The following is an 8,906-nucleotide window of genomic DNA, read 5'->3' on the forward strand; positions in this document are numbered from 1 at the left end:
TGGTGGCGTCCCAAGAGCTCCTTTTATAGTCCACAAGGACTCTTTGATTTCCTCTTGATTTTCTCAGTAATTTGATTCTTCTCAAACCAAATGAATCAATCAATTAATAGCTTTGATTTGATTCATATGATATCCTTCAATCTCTTTCACGTTTTGTCTTTGATAAGAAATAATCTCCTTATTTGCAACTCCACCACTTTAGAAACATCTTGACTTTTGCTTGTATGAATCCATATTAGAATAATAGCTTGCTGGACTGACGTTCAATCTTCAAGAATAGCTTGAATCAAAGCTTTATAAATGGAAAGTGATATCACACTTTATTCTCCAATCAACTTGATAATTTTCTCACCAAATCAATTCCCTTGAATTCAGGAGTTCAGAGAATCAACGTGTAATAGTCTTGATTTTGTTTCCCTTCGTAGATCATATTTGAGTGCACCATATAAGGACTTTAACACTTGATATAATTCTCCATAATTCTTGGCTTAATGGCTTCAATCAAATATGGTAAGTCTTTCTTCATTTGAAATCAAATGCCGGCCAACTCTCTTTCCATTTAGTCTCTGTAATTTGGCAGTACACGCAGGAGATTTCCTTTATGAGATATTGACCTCCAGCTCTACATGATTTCGGACAATAAGTAAGGAAAGTAGACATTTTGCTTTTAATCTCCAAAATATCACCAAATCAAAAAAAATTCCTCATGGAAACTGAATCATCCTCTTTAATATAGATCACACGTCTTGCATGTGTAACAAAAAAATTTATAATGAACTCTTGATGAAGTCCCTCTCAACTTTCCTGAAAATTTGCTTATAAACTCATTTGAGTTTCATGCTTGAACCATAGGTTAATTGAGGTTAAATAATTAAAATCTAAGCATATAATATCATAACATATATAGACTAATGTTCATGTAAGTTTCCAGCTCAAATAAATATCATATAGTCATATAATAAGTCACATAAATCAATTGGATAATAACATTGCGCAACAATTTCGGACAGATATTTGGGCAACGATTTTGAGCAAGAAAAAGTCAAAATAGGTGATTGTTGACAAAATAATTATTCCATAGATTTCAGCCCTTCGCTCCATATGTGAATATGGAATTAGAGCACTCACAATGACCCAGTTTTGCTGGCCCAGAAGTGTAATTTAATGTCCCTCTTCTTGAACCAAGTAAAAAATTCGGCTACACTGGGCTGTTTTATTGTCCCAAATTGATGGGCCAATCTTCCAAGAATGGATGTTTCAATACTTAATTGTTTGCACACTTCCAACAAGTCTCAACTACCAAAATCGTATACGAACCAAGCCTTCTTCCTCTTTATACAAAGTCTTTCACAAAACGGAAGCATGGAGATCGCTAGTGACAAGTGATCTAAGAGTGTCTATTCACTCGATCTGCAATAGGTATGGACTGATTTTCATGTGAGATTTAGGGTTTAGATTTCCAACCCATTTAGATACCACTATGACGAAGTGATTTTCAAAGTTTTTTTTTCTTCATTCTTTGAACAAAAAAGGCTTCAATGGCTTTGGCTACTGAATTCATAATTGTATACTTCCTTTGATTTATTTCAATGTTGGCAAAGGTTCTATGACTACGTAGTCGTAGTATGGTTTTGATACTTTACAATTTCTTTTTCTTTGTTTTGTCAACTCCATTCCCTACTTAGCCATGAACCTCAATCAATCCCCGAATTGCCAAACCCAGCCAAACCAACAAGAACGAACCCCAATAGAAATGACCAATTTACTTAATTCGATCTTTCAATTCTCACAATCAGGCATAGACCCTATTGCAATAGCAAATAACCTTGCTATGGTCCAGCAGTGGCTTCGTAATCAGCAAGTAAACCAGCCTTCCCCTTATATTTCCTATATATCCCCGACACCTACAATTATTTTCAATCAAAGCCAGCAGGCATAAAACCAAGCTGGAGTTCAATCCACCCCTACTTCTATTCCAGACGACATTGGTACCTCAAAGCGGAGGAGGAGACCTCAAAATCAGAATGAGGAATGCACACCACGGCCATCAAATTGGAAATTGGAGGAGGATGTAGATTTGTGTAAAGCTTGGGTGAGGATTAGTACAGACTCAACTGTTGGAACAAGTCAAGATAGGCACACTTTTTGGATGCGAATTTGGCAGGAATTTGTACAAATAAGAGGTGGGGATAAGTCCCAAAACAAGCATGCATGTGAAATTAGGTGGGGTCTCGTTCATTCTTGGGTTACAAAATGCACAGCAATTTGGAAGCAAAATATGGAATTCAAACCGAGTGGATTCACCATCCAAGACCAGGTTATATATATATTGTAATACCTTTAGCCTCAGTTTCACTCTTTTTGGAATATTATTATTTTTTGCAATGTAATTTAGTCTTAATTTCACTTTCTAAGGCCTAATTTGAATGTTCTAAATTTCATTATTTTTTTAAAAAAACTTTGAAATTCCATTATTTGTTAATTGTGCTTAATCCAAATTTCACATTTTTAAGTTCAATTTCACTGTTTTTAGAATATCATTATTTCTTTTGGAATGTGATTTATTTCTAAATTTGCCTTTAAGGCCTAACTTCACTATTTTAATAGATTATATTATTTTTAAAAACAGTGAAATTTCATTGTTTTTTGCAATTCTATGTTTTTAATTTAATGATGGACAATTAAAAAATGTTGACAATAAGTCTTGTTGGAAAGAGTTTTCCGTGTTAATTTTGGATATGTGATTTTTTTTAAAATCTAACATGTATTTTGAGATATAAATATTTTGAATTTTTTTTTAAAAAAGTAAAAAATAAAACAATGATATCAGCATATGTGGGAGAGGAATTTGACCTATAGTTTTGAAAAAATATGAGTATTTTTGTCCAAAAAATAATATTCAATTTTTTTGTAGGACATGCTGAGTCAGCTTCCCATGTCATGTTGGGATGAGCTGGCATATTTAAACTTGGGATACCTAGCGCTCTTCCGATAAGTTCGATTAGATAAAGGAAGGTATAAGTGGTTATAGTGTCATACACATCATAATAAAATAAATAGTAATAATAAATCAATAAGGACTTAGTTTATGAAATGATAAAAAAATAACAAAAGGGCTTAAAGGAATACTCGAAATAGTTTTGGGGGTCAAAGTAGAAAAACACAAAAGATAAATATTTTTTTAAGAAAAGGAGAAAATGGTGATGACATCACACCTTCACTTGATTCTCACATTCACAAAAAAAAGGGACCCATTTTCCCTCTTCTGTCTCCACCCCCTTAACCCAAACGGCGTCCCCATTTCAGTGAAGCTACGATGAGTCTTACGACCGGCAAGAGTGTCAAATCACAGCTGTATAATATCAAGCAAGAAGTCAATAATATCAAGCAAGACGATCACAGCTGTATAATATCAAGCAAGAAGTCAATAATATCAAGCAAGAAGATCACAGCTGTATAATATCAAGCAAGAAGTCAATTCAAAGATTCAGCAAGATTATAGGAGTCTAATTGTACAAAGAAGTCAATGATTAGTTCCTAAAATCACTCTGTAAAATATTTCATTATTCTCTGTATATAATTAGTCTATCACGACATATTGAAAAGGTAATAAGATTATTCCACTCTTGCAACTTTGAGATGGTATCAGAGGAGTCAATACTGGCCGTCTCTTAATCAAACCCTACTCATTCATTCATCACCAAACACAGTCTGTTGAAACTCATTATCTTCTCATTCTTGAGTCATCATCATGACAAGTGAAGATGTCTCTCCCAAATCAAATTCAATCCCTCAGATTGTCACCATACAAGGAGACAATTCCAACTTCTCAACTGGCATAAAGTTAGATGAAAATAACTATTCTCTATGGCACCAAGTCATGGAGATGAAAATTATCTTCTCATTCTTGAGTCATCATCATGACAAGTGAAGATGTCTCTCCCAAATCAAATTCAATCCCTCAGATTGTCACCATACAAGGAGACAATTCCAACTTCTCAACTGGCATAAAGTTAGATGAAAATAACTATTCTCTATGGCACCAAGTCATGGAGATGAAAATCGCTGGACGAGAAAAACATGGTCACCTAACCGGTGATACTATCCAACCTGCAGCTACAGATCCAGCATACAACAAGTGGCGTGCATCAGATTGTCAAATTAAGAGTTGGCTAGTTGATGCCATGCACCCCAGTCAGATGAAACGATTCATTCGTTATGATACAGCCAAGCAAGTATGGGATGCCATCAAGAAAACATATCTGATGGTTCTGATGAGGCAAAGATTTATGATCTACATCGACAATCATTTATGATGAAACAGAATGGTAGATCAGTTGCAACATACTATAGTGATCTCACAGAGATATTTCAGGAACTTGATCAGTTAAGCCCCAGCAACATGCAACACCCAGAAGATATGGAAACAAGACGCAAGGAGATTGACCGTCTTCGAGTTTATATTTTTCTTGCAGGTTTGGACAATAATTTTGATCAAATCCGAGGAGAAATTTTAAGGATGGAGCCTAAACCTGAACTCGGGGAAGTATATGCACATATTAAAAGAGAGAGTAATCGTCAAGGCACTATGTCTGAAGCAGATTCCACACCTAAAACCGTAGCCTTGGCTACCACAAGGTATAAGCAATCTCGCTCTCAGAATTCAAGTGCTACTCGTAACAGAACTCCAATGAAGTGTGCAAAATGTGGTCTTGAAAATCACACAATTAAAGGATGTTACGAGATTATTGGTTATCCAGAAGGATGGGTTCATAAAGGCCGAAAGAAGGAACCAAGTCGGGCTTCATTCGTCTCTGCTGGACCATCCCAGGAGAAAGACTCTGAACTTCCATCAGGTACATCTGAATCCAAGGCTTTGGCGACCTCAGGTACTTCTTCACTTACTTATAATAGATCATGGATTATTGACACTGGTGCTACTGACCATATGACATCTAGCTCAATTGGATTACACTCCACAAAATCATCATCTCAAACTTATGTTACTAGTGCAAATGGAACCACTTCCCAGGTTTTGGAAGAAGGGTCCCTCTCTCTTACACCTTCACTAAACCTAGATCACATCTTGGTTGTCCCTTCCCTAGACTATAATTTGTTATCTGTTCCTCAGATTATTGATTCCCTTAATTGCACTGTGTGTTTTTGGCCATCTTATTGTCTTTTTCAGGATCTACTCACCAGGGCCGTGATTGGATGTGGTACTAGGAAGGGAAAGTTGTATTATTTGGACCTATCAGATGATTGCAGTAGCAGATTGAGTCGTGTGCATCATGTAAGAGGTACAGAGTCAGACAGAATAAAGAAGATTTGGTTATGGCACAAGCGACTAGGACATGCTTCCTTTGGTTACCTAAAACTTTTATTTCCAGATTTATTTTCTCAATTTGATTTATCAGACTTTCATTGTGAAACTTGCATTTTCGCCAAAAGGCATCGTGTTTCTTACCCATTGAGATTAAATAAAAGTTCTATACCTTTCATGGTTGTCCATTCGGATGTTTGGGGACCATCAAGAGTTCTCACTATTAGTGGCTTTAAGTGGTTTGTGACTTTTATAGATGACTGCACCAGGATGACATGGGTATTTCCCATGAAACAGAAAAGCGAAGTTACTGCAAAATTCAAACAATTTCATTAGTGTGTTGCTTACATTCAGTTACATACTCACCAACGTAGCAAGCTGGACCCATGTGCATTACGTTGTGTCTTTGTAGGCTATGCTACCACTCAAAAAGGCTACAAGTGTTTCCATCCACCTACACAAACCTTATATGTTACATCTGATGTTACTTTCAATGAAAGTGAATTTTATTACTCAAGGAACACTTCTGAGCATCCTCTGCAGGGGGAGAACTCTATCTTTGCAGAAGATACTCAAAACCAAGTTGTCCATGTTTCCCAGTGTCCTGATGGTAATATTGATGGGTCAACTAATCCTGTGGAAGAACAACTTCAAGTAGGTCAAACCATGAGGGACGAAGAGCAAGGACCAGAAAATCAAATTCAAGAGGAGATTGACCCAGACCATGCCAATCCTACAACAATGCCAGAACAACCACCTACGAATCCAGATAGTGTCCCAAATACAACTTCTCCTATAGTACCATTGCCAGTCAATCAGTCCAGTCCTGAAAACCCTACACAGGTACTTGAACAATCTAACTCTGATTCCCTACCTGAGTCAAGTCATTCAAGTTATAAATTGCCTCCTCGTTCAAACCGAGGAATTCCTAAACAGCAATATGAACCTGATCCAACTTCAAGTGTTAAATACCCTATTGCTAATCATGTGTCTCTTCATAGGTTATCCCCGTCATATGCATCATTTGTGTGTCAATTATCCACTGTATCTATTCCAAGTAATGTGCAGGAAGCTCTTAAGGATCCCAAGTGGACTCAAGCCATGAATGACGAAATGGAGTCTCTCCAAAAGAATTCTACTTGGGAGATGACTCCTTTGCCAGAAGGGAAGCAAACAGTAGGCTGCAGATGGATCTATACAATCAAATTTAGAGCAGATGGAGCAATTGAACGATTCAAAGCAAGACTGGTGGCGAATGGGTATACTCAGACATATGGAATTGACTATTGGGAAACGTTTGCACCTGTAGCTAAAATCAACACAATTCGGGTACTTATCTCATTGGCAGCCAACCTAGATTGGCCTTTACATCAATTTGATGTAAAAAATGCTTTTTTACATGGAGACCTAGAAGAAGAAGTCTATATGGATCTTCCTCCCGGATGCAAGATGAAGCCAAGTCAGAGCAACATGGTATGCAAACTCAAAAAGTCTCTTTATGGATTGAAGCAATCACCCCGAGCATGGTTTGGAAGGTTCAGCAAATCAATGAAGAATTTTGGCTACAAACAATGCAATTCTGACCACACTCTCTTCTTGAAACATAAGAAAGGTAAGATAACTACACTCATTGTGTATGCTGATGACATGGTAGTTACAGGGAATGACCCAGAAGAGAAGGAAGCATTGCAACATTATTTAGCAGCTGAGTTTGAGATGAAAGATCTCGGCGAACTAAAGTATTTCTTGGGCATTGAAGTGGCACGTTCAAAGCAAGGAATATTTCTATCACAACGAAAATATGTCCTTGACCTTCTAACCGAAACTGGAATGTTAGCCTGCCAACCAATAGAGACTCCAATGGAGGTGAATCTTAAACTTCATGAAGATGCTGAACAAGTACCTACCAATAAAGAACGATATCAACGTCTTGTTGGTAAGTTGATTTACTTATCACATACAAGACCTGACATAGCATATCCTGTTAGCGTCGTAAGTCAATTTATGCATGCACCGAGAGAGGCTCACATGGATGTTGTGATTCGAATTCTGAGATATCTTAAATCTGCCCCGGGGAAAGGATTGATGTTCTCAAAACATGTTCATCTTGATGTTAAAGGGTATGCAGATGCAGATTGGGCCGGTTCAGTTACTGATAGAAGATCAACATCTGGTTACTTTACTTTCGTGGGAGGCAATTTAGTCTCATGGCGTAGTAAGAAACAGAACGTGGTGGCTAGGTCAAGTGCTGAAGCAGAATATAGGAGTATGGCACATGGAATATGTGAACTACTCTGGATAAGAAATTTGATGAGAGAATTGGGGTTCAAACAAAAAGGAGCAATGCAATTGTATTGTGATAACAAGGCTGCAATAGACATCTCCTATAATCCAGTGCAACATGATAGGACCAAGCATGTTGAGATTGACAGACATTTCATTAAGGAGAAACTCGAGGCCAAGATCATTGAGGTACCATTTGTCAAATCTGAAGATCAACTTGCAGATATTCTCACCAAAGCAGTTACAGGCAGAATCTTTCACAGCTCACTTAGCAAGTTGGGCATTAAAGACATATATGCACCAACTTGAGGGGGAGTGTCAAATCACAGTTGTATAATATCAAGCAAGAAGTCAATAATATCAAGCAAGAAGATCACAGCTGTATAATATCAAGCAAGAAGTCAATTCAAAGATTCAGCAAGATTATAGGAGTCTAATTGTAGAAAGAAGTCAATGATTAGTTCCTAAAATCACTCTGTAAAATATTTCATTATTCTCTGTATATAATTAGTCTATCACGACATATTGAAAAGGTAATAAGATTATTCCACTCTTCCAACTTTGAGAAAGAGTCTTCCTTAGGTGGAATCGACATACACACTTCATTTGCTTACAAAAAAGAAGGGATTGAGGTAAATCTTTGATTTTAGGGTTAGAGAGTTAAATGGGTTTTAGGGATTTTAATTTCAATGGGAGTTTTCCTTGTCCAATAACTCAAATTAAACTCTAATTATAGTGTATTGTTATGTTCAAGTGTAGGTTTTGATCCAAACCAAGAGGAGAGTTGATTTTCAAGTGTAGGTTTTGTGACTCGACTAAAAAAATAAGCTCATTTCTATAGGAAAGACTCCATGAAGATCGACATAATGTCAATTAATAAATCATGTAACTGGTAAATATTCATTACTTTATTTTTTTAGAAACTGGTCATTGTTGCGAGGGAATTCAACTATTTCGAAACATCTAAACCTCTTCTACTTTAAAAATGAGATATATTTTAGTGCCTGATGTGCTTGACAATGTCATCTGCCTGTAGCTTAAGACATCAAAATTAGAAAGTTCTCTTATGGTGCTCTATTGAAATGTGTTGAAATGAAGTTATATTGGAAAAGTACCTCTACACAATCTTACAGTCATTGGTGATTTCAAAGGATACTAGGTGCCCTTTTGTTGATTTCAAAGATTTTTATGCTTCTTCTCAACCATATTCTTGACTCTAATTAGTAGAGTTTCATTCTCTTGTTGTCTGTCCATTGATAAAGTTAGAGTAAGTGAATGCTGATCAACTGATCTTTTAGAG

General features: G+C 36.6%; 1 long non-coding RNA gene across 1 annotated transcript; it reads left to right on the plus strand.

Moving 5' to 3' along the window:
* Positions 1-8,171: 8,171 nt before the first annotated feature.
* LOC119987368 lies at positions 8,172-8,673 on the plus strand. The gene is made up of 2 exons (XR_005465441.1): positions 8,172-8,238; positions 8,366-8,673. It is a non-coding gene; the product is annotated as an uncharacterized LOC119987368 (long non-coding RNA).
* Positions 8,674-8,906: the final 233 nt, after the last annotated feature.

This window comes from Tripterygium wilfordii, chromosome 20 (assembly GCF_013401445.1).
Source record: "Tripterygium wilfordii isolate XIE 37 chromosome 20, ASM1340144v1, whole genome shotgun sequence".
Classification (NCBI taxonomy): domain Eukaryota; kingdom Viridiplantae; phylum Streptophyta; class Magnoliopsida; order Celastrales; family Celastraceae; genus Tripterygium; species Tripterygium wilfordii.